At 38.6% G+C, this 18129-nt stretch overlaps 3 non-coding genes across 3 annotated transcripts; all 3 read left to right on the top strand.

The window, feature by feature from the left end:
- Nucleotides 1–10374: 10374 nt before the first annotated feature.
- Nucleotides 10375–10462, top strand: trnay-gua (transfer RNA tyrosine (anticodon GUA)). Its single transcript is given in 2 exon segments — nt 10375–10411; nt 10427–10462. It is a non-coding gene; the product is annotated as a tRNA-Tyr (tRNA).
- A 3572-nt stretch (nt 10463–14034) lies between these two features.
- On the top strand, nt 14035–14116 carry trnal-uag (transfer RNA leucine (anticodon UAG)). Its single transcript has one exon. It is a non-coding gene; the product is annotated as a tRNA-Leu (tRNA).
- Nucleotides 14117–17408: 3292 nt separating this feature from the next.
- trnak-uuu (transfer RNA lysine (anticodon UUU)) lies at nt 17409–17481 on the top strand. Its single transcript has one exon. It is a non-coding gene; the product is annotated as a tRNA-Lys (tRNA).
- Nucleotides 17482–18129: the final 648 nt, after the last annotated feature.

The following is an 18129-nucleotide window of genomic DNA, read 5'->3' on the forward strand; positions in this document are numbered from 1 at the left end:
GTTTTGTCCCTTGATTTACTGATCTGCATTAATTATGGAAATTGAGTTCCTGCTCTGTGCGGACGACCTGGTCCCGCTGTCGCCCACAGAACAGAGGCTGCGCCAGAACCTGGCACTGCTGGAGCAGCACTGTCAGACCTGGGCGCCGACAGTCAAACTGAACAAAACCAGAGTTATGGTTTTCCAGAAAAAAAGCCAGACCTCAGGGACACAGGTACAAATTCACACTTAACAACACATTAACACCTAACAACGGGAGCAGGGACGAATTAGGCCAGTACCCACTATTGTTAAACATACAGAAAAGGATATTAAAGTATTGAATATTAGTATTGGCTTTAGTATTAGCCATACAGAACATTAAAGTGCCCCTTTTCCATTCAGCGGGTGCCTGAGCCGCTGTGTCCTATCTTCTGACAGTCGCCGTTGTGAATGTCTGAAGAGTGTATCTTATTTTTAGTACTATATTTTTGTATTATATTCCCTATTAATCAAACTCTAAGAGTATGTATCGGCTTGTCAGTCGGGTCTTTTTTCTCTATTTGTATTGTCGTTTACACCTCGCACGACTTTAAAAGCTAGCAAGACAGGTTTCGATTCACATTAGCTGGCGAGCCTTGTTAACAAAAAAACTAATAATAGTGTAACATGCCACTGTTTGTTCATGAACAACATTATACTGAGATTTCCTTAGATACGCGATTAAAAAATAAATAAATAAAACTTTGAATCCCCGGCAGAACACATTCCATAAGAATCAGCGCTTTTACAGTATATATCGCCTTTAAAGGTGGCTTCTCGAAACGCTTTACAGGATAAAGACAACAAGAACAGCAACAACAACAATATTGTATTTCATTGCACTTTGAAAACCAAGTAATAACTTAACTATATGTGCAAACGTTTCATATGTTGCTGTTGTGAATGCCTGTGGAGTGTACAGTATCTTATTTGCCTTGTGTCCTGGTTATCTCGCGCGCCCCCCCTCAATTCAATTCAAGGTGTTTTATTAGCATGACAGATGGGTTCGATCAGTGTCGGGTATTTACTTTGCTTTGAGATTCCACCTTTAGAGGTGATATATAAATTTTTGACTAAAATAAATTGATATCTTTGTCTTCTAAGCTCTCTGTGTACAGTAGAGCCTCCTGTCCAGCCAGCACATGTCCACAGACATTCACAACAGCGACATATCATAAAACGTTTGCACATATAGTTAAATTATTAGTTGTTTTTCAGGAAGTTAAAAAAAACACTTGAACAACTTATCCAGTCTCTCGAAATAAAAAAACTAATAATAATGTAACATGCCACTGTTTGTTCATGAACAAAGTTATACTGAGATTTCCTTAGATACGCGATTAAAAAATAAATAAATAAAAATTTGAATCCCCGGCGGAACACATTCCATAAGAATCAGCGCTTTTACAGTATATATCGCCTTTAAAGGTGGCTTCTCAAAACGCTTTACAGGATAAAGACAACAAGAACAGCAACAACAACAATATTGTATTTCATTGCACTTTGAAAACCAAGTAATAATTAACTATATGTGCAAACGTTTCATGTGTTGCTGTTCACAACTCTCCCCTCTCTCCCTCAATTCAATTCAATTCAAGGTGTTTTATTTGCATGACAGATGGGCACAATTAGTGTTGGGAATGTATATTTCGATATTTACACCCGGCGCGGCACCGAGGGAGCGTCTGCATTTATAACTTAGTTTTTAAAATTAGTCAAGCAATATGAAGCATCTCCTTTTACTTTTAAGTCCCTTAAATACATTGAGCACAGCTTTCTCACCACTTAAGATTACTTTTTTGGTATCATCCTTACACAAAGCAGAAACTTTCCGATGACATACGGTACAAGTGGAAAGATTACAGATTTTAATCGTCTTTAATTTTGTTACGTTATACGTTTTAGGAACGTTTCATCTAAACAAACACCACAAAACTATTCTCTATTGTATTTCTGAATGTTATGTTACACCTGCAGTAGTTCACTGTTTTAAATACATCGAATTAAGAAAGTTATGTGTAGCACTTTAGATCTTTTTTTCTGAACCAGGGAAAATCTGATCATGTTTCTCTATAACAATAATAAAAACCTTTATTTTACATATCACCTTTAAAAGTGGTAGTACCTTTTTTAGTACTATATTTTTGTATTATATTCCCTATTAATCAAACTCTAAGAGTATGTATCGGCTTGTCAGTCAGGTCTTTTTTCTCTATTTGAAATACTGAGATTTCCTTAGATACGCGATTAAAAAATAAACGTTTCATATGTTGCTGTTGTGAATGCCTGTGGAGTGTCTCCTATTAAGCTCTAAATTGCATTTTGAGCGCGGTTTTTGACTTTTTTTAAATTGCATTTTGGGCGCGGACAGCACATACAAGGGTTAATGAACTGCGCCAAGAAATTTAAAATAGTATTCTTTAGGTGTGAGGGTAGGAGTGGACCGCAGCAGGCATAATCAGCAAACCAGGAAAACAAAGAACAGGACAGGTGAGATGTGTATCCAGAAAGCGAGTGATCAGAAAAAGGAAATGGTGTTACGCCCAGGTTTTCGACCCAATTGTTTTAACTTGCTAATGCATCAGACACATTTCCTGGCGTATTGTGTTTTAAATAAAATAGGAGTGTCTTTCCCTGGCATTAGCTCATCGGTATGGTGTAAGGTTTATCTGTACCATACCATACAGTATATAGGTACAGAATTCAAGCTGCACCACTGTATCGCTTTGGTAAGGAGACGGACAATGGCCAAAATCACGAAGACTCTCTCACACCAAATAATGAAGATGAAAAGAAACGGGAAGTCAACACGGGACATTGTACAGCAGTTGGCTTCGATGGACATCTTCGTTTCTGAAAGCACAGTGAGACAGCATTATAAAGGGGAGAGGAGGCAAAGAGAATCTAAACCGAGGACGATTCAAAGGTAAATAAATTTCTAAAAATATCTTTCTTGCATGTAAATACAACTACGCACATTATTTTTAAAACTAACTGTTGATCTCTTTTTTTCAAGTCCTATTGTGCGAGCTATCGACAAACTGACTGATGAAAATGATGAGCTACCGGCGATGCAAGTCCAAAGACGGCTATGGGCTGACCTCGGTGCGAATATTAGCCCGACATCGATAAGAAGAGTACACAGGAGGCTTGGATGGAGATACAGAAAAACCAACACATGCCCCATGATAAGGCTAAAAAACAAAGAGGAAAGACTCAAGCAAGCTCTCCAATGGATTGAACAGGGGGAGGCATTTCAGGATGTACTTTTTACCGACGAAACAACAGTGGCTCTGGAACAGTTTTCAACAATGGCATTTTGTAAAAAGGGGAGATATGTGGACAAGCCAAAGCCCAAACATCCACTGAAGGTTCACATCTGGGGGGGTATATCTAGAAGAGGCCCGGGACCACTTCTTATTTTTGAAGGAATTATGGACCATGTATTCTTCGAGGATGTCGTGGTCACACAGCATGCTGCCCCATATATCAGGGAGCAGTTTGGATCAAGGCACCGTCTCTTTCAAGACAACGATCCGAAACACACAGCAGCAAGGGCGAGGCTTATAGCAGAAGGAGTGAACTGGGTGAAAACTCCAGCCGAATCCCCAGATCTAAATCCGATAGAGATGGTTTGGCATTCGTTGAAAGACTACGTTCGGAAAACCGCTAAGCCCACCACAAAGCAGGAACTGATCGATGCGATCTATAAATTCTGGGAGGAAGAACTGACCGAACAAAATTGTAACAATTTTATTAACAGGCTGTTTCGTGTTCTTCCTAGGATTGTTGACCGGGGCGGGGGACATTCGGGAATGTAAGTCTGAGAAAGACAGTCTCACATTTGTGGACAGTCTGTCCACAAACAAAACATGTAAAAAAAACAATTACTTTTTGTCAATGGAAACCGGTGTGTGTGTCTCTCTCTGCTGGATGTCCCTCTCACTCCCTGCTGAATGAATAAAAGCATTTTATTAAAAACGCGTTTGCGTTTGTCTGGTATTTACTTTGGTCCCTTTTAACTGTTTTTCGATCTACTGTATTGCTTTGAGATGCCACTTTTAAAGGTGATATGTAAAATAAAGTTTTTTATTATTGTTATAGAGGAACATGATCAGATTTTCACTGGTTCAGAAAAAAAGATCTAAAGTGCTACACCTAACATTCTTAATTCGATGTATTTAAAGCAGTGAACTACTGTAGGTGTAACATAACATTCAGAAATACAATCGAGAATAGTTTTGTGGTGTTTGTTTAGATGAAACGTTCCTAAAACGTATAACGTAACAAAATTAAAGACGATTAAAATCTGTAATCTTTCCACTTGTACCGTATGTCATCGGAAAGTTTCTGCTTTGTGTAAGGATGATACCAAAAAAGTAATCTTAAGTGGTGAGAAAGCTGTGCTCAATGTATTTAAGGGACTTAAAAGTAAAAGGAGATGCTTCATATTGCTTGACTAATTTTAAAAACTAAGTTATAAATGCAGACGCTCCCTCGGTGCCGCGCCGGGTGTAAATATCAAAATATACATTCGTCCCGGGCACAGGCCGAAGAGCGCCCGGCTGGGGTGCGCGGGGAAGGGCAGGACACTAGTTTAGGAAGGCGTACAGTCTGGGCAGGTATAGATTACACTTTTCTAAAACGTATTACAATCTAATCCTTCCACGTTTGATCCCAACATCCCAAGAAATATAAATCTAAACGGGTAGAAAGCTATGCTGAAAGTTTATTAAGATACCTAGAAGACAAAGATACTGTATCAACTTATGTTGCATTAGCCTGATTATGATTAAAAAACACATATAATTAAACACGCGTTTGCGATTTAAATCAGAACACGATTTAAATCAATATAAATGTTTATATTGTAACGCATACTGTCCAGCCTCCATTTCTCCTATAAAAATTTACTCTGTTGCACACACACACACACAATAGAAGCAGGAAACAGAAGCAGGGACCGTTGTCAGAAGGGAAGAAGGTGACTATTCATTGTTATCAAAAATGACTTAGAATCGATCATGTTGCGATATTTTGAAATATAAAAGTCAGATGATTGTCCATGATATCGCTATTCTATTTTTTCGAAGAAATGTTTGTTAAAAGAAAAGTCCAGCACCAGCTGGATTTGAACACACAACCTGCAAGTTGTTAGCCAGGCACGTAGACCAGTAGGCTACAGGACAACTTGCATGAAGAGGGAGGCGAAACAGCCCTACACAGCCCTGTCGCAGTACACGACTATAATCATATCGTTATTAAATTCTTTAGATACGCGATTCCATATTATATTAGCAGAAAAGCTTAAAACTACCACTTTTTCACACGCTATTTTACATGCTAGTTAAATTAAATTTATTTATATATTATATATTTATATCTCTGACCAAGGGAAACGTCTCATTTTTTCAAAGAAATGTTTGTTTGTTTGTTGATTGTTATCAAAAATGACTTAGAATCGATCATGTTGCGATATTTTGAAATATAAAAGTCATTTGATTGTCCATGATATCGCTATTCTATTTTTTCGAAGAAATGTTTGTTAAAAGAAAAGTCCAGCACCAGCTTGATTTGAACACACATCCTACGAGTTGTTAGCCAGGTACGTAGACCAGTAGGATACAAGACAACTCGCATGAACAGGGAGGCGAAACAGCCCTACACAGCCCTGTCGCAGTACACGACTATAATCATACCGTTATTAAATTCTTTAGATACGCGATTCCATATTCTATTCCCTATTAATCAAATTCTAAAAGTATGCTTGTTGACTCCGGTATCACGTTAGTTAAAGACTTCGAAGCTTAAAATGTTTAGGGAGAAATGGAATACTGGTGTGTATTTTTTTTTTAAAGTACCAAGACCAGCTACTGTATATACTGTATGTTTAAATTCCAAAATTAATATCGTTTATGGCCTTCACACGCGTTACAGTATGCTCCTATTCTTTTTATGCTCAGCTACTAAGATTTCCCTTCAGTGGTAAAATTCAATATCTACAACGGGCACAGCAAAGACGTTTACTGTAAGTCTTTCTACGACAGACCAACGGACCACGAGTGCCCCTGTCGGTCAACCAATCACGTACTGCGGTGCCACGCGTCATCTTGCGTCATGCTGCGCGATGCCACCTGCGGTACGTGTCTGTAACGCGCACTTTGAATAGCTGCATCTGTATACACTCACAGACTCACAGATACACAAATAGACACTATATACGGACATAGGCACCGCATACACTCTTAGGTACAGATACACTATAACTAACACTAATGCAGGTACTGCTAATATTACAACAGTAACACTATCACCAAAACTTACACTATCATTGTTACTAACACTGACAAAAACTACTACTAGACTAATAATACTTATAATAACAGTAATACTCTCATGAAAACTAACATGATGATGAGTGTTAATACTCTGACCCTAACACTGTAAGTATCACTAATATTACATAAATACTAGCATTATGGTAATTGGTCGATACAGTCTTTATTAACTGTTTTCTAGATACTTAAACAGGGTCAAGAAATGAATCAGTACTCACCAATCGGTGAAGTTAATCGATTTTTCTACGGTTCTTCAGTTTAAATAATTGGTTGTTGATAGATAAGTGATCAATAGCTCATCTCTGTGCGCTCCGTGCGCCTCCCGCGGTCTCTCTCTCTGATCCCGGCGCTCTGGCTGGTGTCTGTGACGTCACAGCGCTTATTCTGACAGAGCAGAGCGCGTCTCTGCTGCTTTTGAGTGTCTTTTTCATGAATGCCAGAGGTACTCGAAATGTTGCAAAAAGAAAAGCGTTTACTTCACAGATTAATGTGTTACAAAGTGTACCCGTGTGGAGCAATAGAGAACGAGCACGAGTCCCTGAAATAAGCGCTTTCAAGGGTTTTACACGAATCATCAGAGTATAGAAGCCAGGAGGATTAGACTTATGTTCCTGGAGGTTAAAACGTGTATCCTGGTTTTATTTCAACCCAGCTCTCAGCTCTATAGGTAGTCTGATGATTTAAATTAACTGTATAACTGTTACAAGACTTCATCTAATTGTACATTTATAAGACTGTCTGTGAGACACTTGTGAGAGCAGCTGAATCCCAGGGCTGGTGTAGAATCACACACAGACAGGTCTTCTTCTGTGTGATCTGAGTCCCACTGCTCAGAGCTACAGACTGGTCAACTGGTCACTATTTTAGTCACGACCATCGGCCTTTGGCTACTAATAATCAATATACTGATCAGAGTGTCCATACTGGTGTTTATTACATAAATACAAAGATAATTCCACACTCACTTGTGTTATAAAACACTTAAAAAACATGTTTGGAGCCTGATATACAGTAAAGAAAGTAATACTGAAGGGCTGGAAGACCTGGAAAGGGTTAATAGAACCTTCTTGCTTCCGACCTGGAACAGAGCCCACAACTGCCAGATCAGTGACCCCTGAGCCCAGTTCACAGAGAGGAGAACCAGGAGCTCTTTTATGTCTCTAAGCGGCTGTGAGGAAGGAGAAAAGGGGGAGATGTGACCTGAGTCCAGGCTGTTCTGTCTGATATTATTTATGTAGCAGCACTGATTGCCTGAATGCCCTCTGGTTTAGGTTTTTCAGGATATAGATCACTATGGAGTTGAGCTTCAGTCTGAGTGTGAGTCTAAGCTGTGAATCTGACTGAGAAGAGAATAATGATTTTTTATTCTGCCTCTGAGAATTTTTCTTCTTTGCCAAGTGGTGTTACATCCCCTTCAGATACTCTGCACAGACTGCCAGAGTGAGAGAAGAGGAGAGAGAGATGGACAGATAAGAGCACACACAGCAAGAGAGACATACGTCTTGATTTACTTTGAAGCAAGTGTTCATTTCTTTTCTGTAACAAGTTGTTTCTGAACTTCAAGAAATTCATACAACTTCTGAAAGATAAAATACAAATCTTGCTTATCAGGACAGAAGAAATGCTGCAAAAAAATGCCAGTGATTTTTTCTCCTTTTAACGAAAAGTGGAGAAAAACAACAGCAGTGCATCTCCGTCGGCTTGATTTAGCTTAATACTGTACATGTATTCACTCCCTTTTCTGTAGATTACAGCCTGCGAAAGATTAAATGAAGTTCTTGGTTACTCTTGGTCAGTGCAGAAGAAATACTGCCAGCTGGCAGGAAAATGACAGTATTTTATTTTCTTTAACTACAAACATGTGAGTTGTGAAAAGCAACAGGAATGTGTCCCTGTGCAGCTGTTATACAAAAGGCTGGTGGGTCAAACGCACTCAGGGACGCGCTTCAGATTGTGATGATGTAAACATAATCTCTGGTAAAAATTGAAGGGATTTCTTTGCAAACCCTCTTGAATGTTGCAGGAAATCTTCGTGTTTTACTCGTGTGAAACTACAACAAGTAAACAATTAAGTACCTAAGTCAATGTCCAAGAAAACCATCTTCACGTGTGGAATTTTTCTTTAACTGCTGTTGGGAGAATTCATTTATACACCCGTTGTATCCTTAGCAAAAATATTTTAAAATTAGAACACAGATTTGTTGGAGAACTTGACAATCCCTGACAATCATTATTAAATGAGCATTATACAAATGTGCGTTGATATTTTTAATATGTACCTTAATTGTAATATATATATGTACATAATTGCTTTGATATGGATGTTCATTTGAAGGAATTGAGGAAACTATGAAAGATCGCAGAACAACCAAAGATACATTTGGGCATCTGCTATTGGTAAAGATGAAAGAGTACCGTAAGTGTGAAGCTTGCATACGCACGAGAGAAAAAATCAGTTTTAATGCACTTCATTAAACTGATGGTGTGCTTATCAATCGTGCATAAAATGTACATAGCAGAGGATGGTTTCGATCCATCGACCTCTGGGTTATGGGCCCAGCACGCGTCCGCTGCGCCACTCTGCTGACAGCAGCTGCAGAGTGATTCAACAAAACTGCTCTATCTTTGCTTTCTAAAAGTGCGCCCGAGATGAAAAGTCTGAACGGTAATCGCAGACGTCACTTTGAGCACTTGGTCTTTTATAGTACAAATCATCACACGCTGCTCTACATGGGCGTGTCTTCAATATCGTTGAGAAGCAAACCTTTTGCTTTCCGAGGCAACTGATTCTTTCGTCGTTAATTCCCAAATCTTCAATGAGAATCAGTGAAACGAAAATCAAACACATGTACACACTTGCGTCCTTGCGTGAAAGAATAATCTACACCCACTTTTTAACACTGAAAATGATTCAGGAAGTACAGCAAAGTTCTAAAATCAGCGAATGCATCTGCATAAATAAAATGTCAATTTTTCAAAAGTAAAATCTTCAGCTTTGAAAGATTGTCATCCATATATTTTCGTTTTTCTCTTTTTTTACATAACACTCTTTCGAGAAACAAACTGTCTTGTAATTAAGGCTGCATTAGAAAATGTGTATCTTGGTTTGCTAAGTTAAAATCGGCACATCCCAGTGGGCAAAAGATGTAGAATATACGACTATCAAACGCATACCTTAGACGTGTAAATGTGCTCCGTAACTGGTCTAGAATGAAATTCTAATATACGTATATCGTTATACGTCAATTAGACATCTATGATTATATGTTTATTATACATAAATGGTTGGAGTTCTATTATACGGCTGAATTTAGAGGACTATTATACATATATAGTTAAAGGTCTATTATACATCACAGAAAGATTTTTATAGGTGTAGAAACTAGTAAATAAAGCCAATGATTTGTTTTAGAAATTTATTCTTAAAATATACAATTATTCACACCTGAAAAATATGTAGTTTAAATTATAGATTATATACAATATTGTAATCAACAAATGTCTAATCATCATAAAAAACACAACTAGTAAACTTCAGTTACAAATTCTAGTAACATGGCTATATATATAGTAATGACAAACACGAACTAATTACATGAACACGCTAATATTTAACTCAAAACCACATTTCGATTCAAATATAAATTTTAAAATTTACAACTTCTTTATTTCCACGAAAATATTATTAATGTAGCACAAACGGTACTTTCTAATAAAGACAGAAAGAAACTGTTTTGTGTCTCATGGTGATCCTCCTCTCGATACTAATGAAATGATTAGTATGATCCCTCGAGAAAAAAAAGGAGTCAATTTCCGCCTGGAATGATTGATGCCCCATCAAACATTTTGTAATATCCCTGGAAGTTTATACAGTAGAATCCTGGTTCGTGGCTTAAATTCAAGGTAAACAATACTAAGGAAACAAGTTGGAAACTTGATGTCGAATTGGGATTTAAATCACCCGGAACATTTCACAACATTGGGCAGTATGTGCCAGAATGCAATGTTTGACATTCCTTCGATAGCTCAGTTGGTAGAGCGGAAGACTGTAGAGAAATCAACAGGGAATCCTTAGGTCGCTGGTTCGATTCCGGCTCGAAGGAAGGTGCTTTTTGTGTACTTTAATCAAAGAGTTAAAAAAGCGAATCTGTTTCAATCAGACATTGATCAAAAGCTCAATAAACGACGAAGTAGAGGTTCCTGTTCCGAATTCAGCCCACGTCTGATTGTCTTGTTTTGGCCAAGATCTGATCTTTGAATTAAGGGACTACACTGTCTGCTTTGTAAGTCAAAAATACATACAAATGTCAAGTTTTTTTGTAGATATAAAGGTGTTCTCTGTTTTCAAAGGATAGGTACTTAATTGGCATAATGATTTGGTATTGATTTTGTATCGTTGTATTATAAAGTTTGTGCTTTCTGTGTTTTTATCGTATTGTGAACTTATTTTTTAAACAACTGCTTACAAAGGCAAACACGGCACACATCTGTTTATACCAGTGGTGAATTGTACATTTTTATTAAGTACAAGCTACTGTGCACTTCTGGGAGTATAACAGGTTCGATATAAAGTGGCAAAAATATAAAAGGGGAAAATACCCCACACTGCGTGTAAAGCCCTCGTTGTGACTGTTTTAGATTAAAATGGCGTACTGTGCACGAAATGTTGCAGAAACACAGTCTGATATTTTGATAATTATCATTTTAATAATTTGATCAAATTGAGGCCCAGGATCCAAATCTTCAGTTCTGATTTTTTTAAGTGATACCTTTCCTTCCTGTCGTGGAAGTCACACGATGTGAGCAATTGTTTTTTTTTTACGTTACGATCCAAAGAGCCTCAGACGCACTTTAACCAAACCAGGATGGATTGTGCTGGGAGCTGGACTGAGCTCATTCTCACTCCCTGTGCTAAAAACAGAATTAGCTCTTCCCCGAACATCGTCTACAGCTGCTGGATGGTGCTCTGCGTCTTACTGCTCCGGCAAGTACTCTGACGAAAGACAGATCACTTGGGCGCTTTTAACCTTCTCGCAGCTACGGGCGAGACTGACGCTCGCGATATGAAGGCACCCGCTGGGACACATTCTCTAACTTTCACAATCGCGACAGACTTCGCTTTTTAAAACAAAAGTGGATATAGCCCTGAAAAAAGCATTAGCTTCATCAGTTTTTACATTAATCTATTTTGAATCAAAGTTTGATATATTTTTTTATTTTTTATTGCATTTTACATTATAATAATAATAATCATTATTGCTTACACTTATATAGCGCTGTTCTGGATATTCCACTCAATGCGCTTTACAGGTAATGGGGACTCCCCTCCACCACCACCATTCTCCTGAACGATCACAGAGAGTCAGGACCTCGGTTTTACGTCTCAGCCGAAGGACGGCACCTGTTTACAGTTTAGTGTTCCGTCATTGTACTGGGGTATTAGGACCCACATGGACCGCAGGGTGTGCGCCTAGCGACAAAAACCAGACGTGTGTCGGGCTCGGCTGCGAGCAGGACAATGACGCCACGGGGACAAAGGAGAGAAAATCAAAACGGTTCTATAAAAGACCTGTGTCAGCTGTCTTTTTGCAGTCTGGACTCTAAATCCTCCGATCCGATTTAAATCTCTCTAATACCTGAGCTGCGGCTTCTTCCGAGTATTTATTCGTATACTTATTATGTGTAAGTGTATAGATGAAACCTTTCATATATTGTTCAGTTTAAATCAAAATGCTTTACTAATACAAGAGAGAAGTATAGTATGAAGGATGTGACAAATTTAAGATTTGTTGGAACAAAACGGTTTTTATTTGCATTCGAAATGAAGCGGAATTTTAGCGCGACACACAAACCCTTTGTCTTTTTTAGAGAGTGATTTTTAAACAGACATAAATGTAGAAAACGTGTTTTTTTAGCACTACAGTAGCAGGGTCAGTGGCGTAATGACTAGCGCGTCAGGCCTCGCGTCAGAAAATTATAGGTTCTACTGCCGTCTGGCTTGTTGCGTTTATACCACTTACATTCTTTTATATAAATGAACTGCACCTGAAAGCTATAGAAAACACTTTGGGTAAGTTGTCTGCAGCCTCATGCGAATTTCGACAACTTACCCAAAACACTGTACTGTCTGGAGATCAGCTCCAGCTCTGAACTGCAATGAAAAACCATGCCTAACAAAACTGGAGAACAGCTGAACTTGTGCTCAGTTCGGTGATGAGGGTTCAGAACTGTCGTTGTTGTAATTAGCACGAACTGCACAGGCTCTGAATCAGACCATGTCAATTAGTCTGATCAGTGTAGGACACGTTAATGTAGAATTATTAATAGGTTTGTTAGTTAGTTCAGGTTTACCCACCTGAACTAATGTAGAATTATTACTTGGTCTGTCTCTTGTTTGTATATAAATGAATGTCTCTGACAACTTAATGTTAGTTTTACGATGTAGGTCAGGCGTTGACATATGCACGAGTATACAAAATGTCTCATTCCTGATTCAACTCATGTTCTATAGGAGATAGGCGATTCCTCCTGTTTCTCGTACAACCATATCAGAACAGAAGCCCGTGTCACCCAGCAGTGATTCAAGATCGACTGGCATCTTTATCCCTTTTTTGTTCGTGATCATTATTTTCTTTAGTTATGATCAATATTGAACTTTTTCGAAATGAAGTGACAATAATCAAACATGCAGGCAGATTTTTGAAAAGTATTCAGAATTGACAGGGTGCCCCTTTGGAACAGTCGTCAGAAAATGTGAGAAAATGAAAGTTATGTAAGCTCTCACACAAAGCATTGAAGATTGGAATCTGAGTGTAAAAAAGCTACCCGTCTCCCAATGATAGGCAGAGATACACACCACGACTCGAATAGACTCAGCGAACTTTAACACCTATGATATTACGAGTGCTTTGCACGTGTCGAACTTCAAGAAGGAACTACTACAATAGTTGTGGACATAATTCAATACCACCGGCAAAGTCCAATGCCGGCAACGTCTGAGAAAATAATGTTCACTCATGGAATTTGGTCTTTGAATGGCTGGCGGGAAAATTCATTTATACTCCTGTTGCACCCTCAGCTGAAACATGTTAAAATAACAACGCAGATTTGTTGGAGAACCTGACAATAATTATTGGGTTAGCACTGTATGTGTTCTGGTATATTTACTTTAATTTTAATATAAATGTAAACATGCATGCTGTATAATTTATTGTAATTTTAAAATATGTTAGCTGAGGATGCGAGGGGGATATTATACCTTGTGAAACACGCAAGGAACTGTAAAAAAGGCTGGTATTTGAATAAAATTGGCGAGCACAAGAAAACCACAATTTATGTGGTATTATCATCAATATCCTTCAAAATCGACGTTCAAATGAAGGATCTGAAGAAACTATGAAAAAAGCAACAGTAGTAGCAGAGGATTTTGAATTTTGCTTTTTAAGTCAGTAGATCACCGTAGAGTTGCGCCCCTACAAACAGCACAAAGGATGAATCCCACCTCCTTCATTATTGCTGTTTGTGCCGGTGAAAGTAGTGTTTGTGGTATTGAAAGCATCTCGGAAGATAAAGGTGCAGTCACTTCCACGTCATGATATCATTAGATCCGACGACAAGAGCTGAAGCCCCCGGCATTTACCAAGCCAGCAATGTGAGGAAGTTGGGCATGGAGGAAGGTAACGTGGCCGAGTGGTCTAAGGTGCTGGATTTAGGCTCCAGTCTCTCTGGGGGCGTGGGTTCGAATCCCACCGCTGCCAAATGTTAGTGCTTTAAGACCTGCAATACGATCAGTAAAAGCACTTCTTGTTAGGCTGCGGGAGGTGTTTAGAGATAGACTTTCTAAAATACAGGCTTAACATCAAGGTACAAAAATATTTTGTTTTCTCAACATAAATTATCTTTGTAATTATGTTCAGCTTTATGTAGGGAACAACATCTGCCGAGATCACTTTTGAGGCAGTGCACATGATAGTGTACCGGCAAGTACATTTAATATTGGCTGTGGTGGTGAGCTGCTTTTGTCTGTGAAACTTTTAATTCTTCACGCCGAATCATTGGCAGGGGTAAAGCTTATTAAATCTTCGAACATAGCGCTCCATCAGAAATACTTTGTTCGTGGTCAAAAGAGATCAGAGGATTAACTTCATGAATTCACATAGCATACCTTACAGGAAAGATTTAAAAGGGGAATTGATTGTGCTTCCTGATGTTGTTCCTGTGGTTTCTTTGGATACAATGGTGAATGTTCTTTGACGTTCTACTAGAGTATCCACTGGGTGGGCTTTATCAATCAGCTCGGATAGGTCATCAGTGCTCCGTCTCCGGAAAATAATCAGCACTGTCGTTTTTTCCTGTGCTGTCTTTTAAAACATATAAGATCACGAGTTTACAGATTTCTCCAAATAACAACTATACATTTTAACCCAGCGGTTAGCATTCCTTCAATCCAATAGTTTTACTCCGGGTAAAAAGCAGCGAAATATATAGAGAGATGATATTCAAATATTTCAACATTCTTATTGGATTACCTGTATGGATATATCGCTCAGAATTCCTAATATGATTTTGAGTTCAGTTTTGCTTTACTACTTTCAGAGTCTTTTATTGACCTCCTGAAGCAGAGAAGTGACATAATCACAAATGCGACCTACCTGTGCTGCTGTTTTTGGTTAATAATGATTATTGCGAGGAAAAAAAAAACAGCTCCTTGCATTAAGAGCACGCTCGCTGGTTGTGTTTGGTATTTTCCGTAGTGCTCTTCCTCAGCTGCAAAGTTATTTGGCTAGCAAAGACCTCTGAGAAGGAGTCTGAATCCGTCAACAACACAGGAATTCTAAGATCGCACTGCCGTCTTGTGTACAGAGATCTGCTTTTTCCTTATTGAGTGTTTTGGTGTTTAAGAACACGTATCCTACCTTGAATGCTAGTTTCAAAAGATATGTTACCGGATCACAGATTTTCTTGAAAAGATTTGGGGATGCACTTGCCGGGATTCAAACCCGGCTCAATTATTTAGAAGGCACCTATACTGTAGCACCAACGCACTTCTGAGAAACACCGGCACATTTCCGCAATCCTCCCTCTCACCTACAAAGTTATGAAGAGACAGACGTCCAATGAAAACTAATTTGATTCACTCAAGGCTCCGCTCTTTTATTGTGATGTCATTTTAATTAATGTTAGCTGTGATAAGGTGTCGTTTCTGTCTCTTAAAGTTTAAGTTTGCTCCTTTCTTCCTGGTTTAGAAATAATGTTCCATGATTGTTTACAAACACCACTATCAATTATTTGTCCAGCTCTAACGCCTGTGTGCGTTGACAAGGCATCTCCAAAGGACATATTAAATAACATGATCCTTCCTGTTACCATTCCTGTCGTTGGAGCGTTGTTTCGCCCTTTTTCGTTCTTCTACAATATTTGCAGACAGGGCTTTATCACTCGAGTTGTACAAAACAAGTCGGTCCATGAAAATCATCAGTACTGCTGTTGTTCTATGCGTAGTTTAATCAAGGTAGTCGAGTGAGGAGGTAAAAAAGCACTCCCCCGTCGATAAATCAATCATTGTCGCCCGTGTGACTGGATATAAAAATAACTGATTCATTTTTACCCAGTCTCTGGAAGTTTCGATGCGATTATTTTTCCTTCCTTATTTCTTCATTCCTATGAATTTACTCTGTAGTAAAGGAAACGCGAAAGCGGGAAACTGTAGGCATTCTTCGTGAGTGGTGGATTGTGTTCAGAGAGTATCAGCACATCTCTAAGTCAGTTCCATTGATAGGTCTGTTGAGGATTTAGCTCAGTGATAGAAGGCATGCTTTGCATGTATGAGATCCCGGTATCTTTAGGTGCTTTATATTACTGTGCTCACATCGCAATCTTCTGTTGAATGTGAACTCTTTGCTCGTGTTCATAGAGAGCCAGATTTACACAATTAAATTCAGGCACACTCGAAGTGCTATGGTGTTGCTCTGCTGTTTTAAATGTACCTCTAAAGCATTTAGCTCTGTTAACTACCAAATGATTTGAACTAATTTTATGTTATATTCAGGAAATCCAGAGGTCTTCAGACGTGTCGTGGCTGTTGAAGAAGACACCTTTTAAATCTCACCCAGGATTTCTTGAGAGATCATTCAGCGAGCGAGTCCTCCCTCTGGACTCCGCACTGAGCTGAAAGCTGCGTGAATTCCATTGTACAACTGAGAAAAAAACTGATGGACTAAACAATGACATTTGATGATTATAAGAAATTCAAGAAACACAACAGTCCGAACACAGGTTTGAATCCTGAACGCTTAATTTAAGAGACAAAGCGAAGGATACGACCTGTAAACTCTCTTCATGTCTTACAGTTTATGATATAAAAAAAATCTTACTTTCATAGTAATTTCTTGCTGCTGATAGACGATTTATTGAATTTTAACAAAATCACAATTACAAACATCTTGGGTTAAACAGTTATTCACATACACTAACGAAGAGAAACGTTAGTGCCTTCCGGTGTGTGAGCCAATTTCTCAAAACAATATTTGTTAGTCTCTCGAGAGGCTGCGCAAGGTGTTTAGAGATAGAATTTCTAAAAGGCAGGCTCCCTGAGCTTAACATCAAGGCAGAGAAAATGTTTTGTTTTCTCTACAGAAATGCTCTTTAAATTTCAGCATAGTTACAACTCCCTTTATAAAGGGTGTGCACAGTTATAGAACCAAGGCATTGAAAGGTTTTTTTTTAATTGTTGTTCCAAAAAATTTTCCATTTGTTTTCGTTCTTAATGTTGTTGATTAAAAGATCTTATTAAATGCGAAAAAATCTGAATGTGAAAAAAGGTCAAAATGCTATTGAAAAAATCAGTAATGTGAGGAAAGATTAATTGTGGGAGCCCCTTACCTCCCCATGTCATGCTGTATTTCTCACTCATTCTACTGGGTGAGGTGTCGTCGCTTCTGGATAAAGTCTGTCAGTGGTCATTCCAGACGGGTCAGGTATGACTGCGCTTCGGCACAAGAAGAGATATGTGACTTACGAGGATCCCGACAGTGTCGTTCGTTTTCCAGGGCCCGGATAGCTCAGTCGGTAGAGCATCAGACTTTTAATCTGAGGGTCCAGGGTTCAAGTCCCTGTTCGGGCGTTTATGTTTTCCTTAAGTGTATTGTGAATTTCATTATAAATCGTATTTTATCTTCCACTCTTCTAGCTGTACTGTTGATATTTTAAAAGTTCATCACTTGTATTTTCTTTAGTGTTTCCTTTCACAAACCGAAAATGTTCAAGACTATTTTGTCACCGCACTCCACGTAGATAATCACAGGAAAAGTAAAGGAAACGCAGTGAGGAGCTCACACAGCGAGTACTCTTGAATACAACAAGAGGAAAAGCACACTCTGCACATCTGTGGAACATCACGTCCGAGTTTACAGTGACAGCAGAGATTGAGCGAAGTAGTTTTTTATTACTGGCTCGCTGAACGATCTCTCAAGAAACCCCGGTGGAGATTCAACAGGTCTCTAATAATCACGTTCAAAAAGGTGACGATACATTTTTCTTTTAACTAAGTAGCCTTAATGGCAACACAGTGTTAGGAGTCCGGCTTTTCTTATTTCTTCTGCAGAACCAGCGGTATCGGAATATACTGATCCGCAAAATAAGCGCTTTCGTTTCTGATCGTTTTTATTGAGCGCTGCTCTAAACTTTACATTTGCTTGTGCTGGTTTTCCTCATGAAAAAAGAAATTTCTCTAGTTACATGATTCCATGATCAACGAGGAGAAAGAAATAAA

This window comes from Atractosteus spatula (assembly GCF_055471065.1).
Source record: "Atractosteus spatula isolate fAtrSpa1 chromosome 10 unlocalized genomic scaffold, fAtrSpa1.hap1 SUPER_10_unloc_13, whole genome shotgun sequence".
Classification (NCBI taxonomy): Eukaryota; Metazoa; Chordata; class Actinopteri; order Semionotiformes; family Lepisosteidae; genus Atractosteus; species Atractosteus spatula.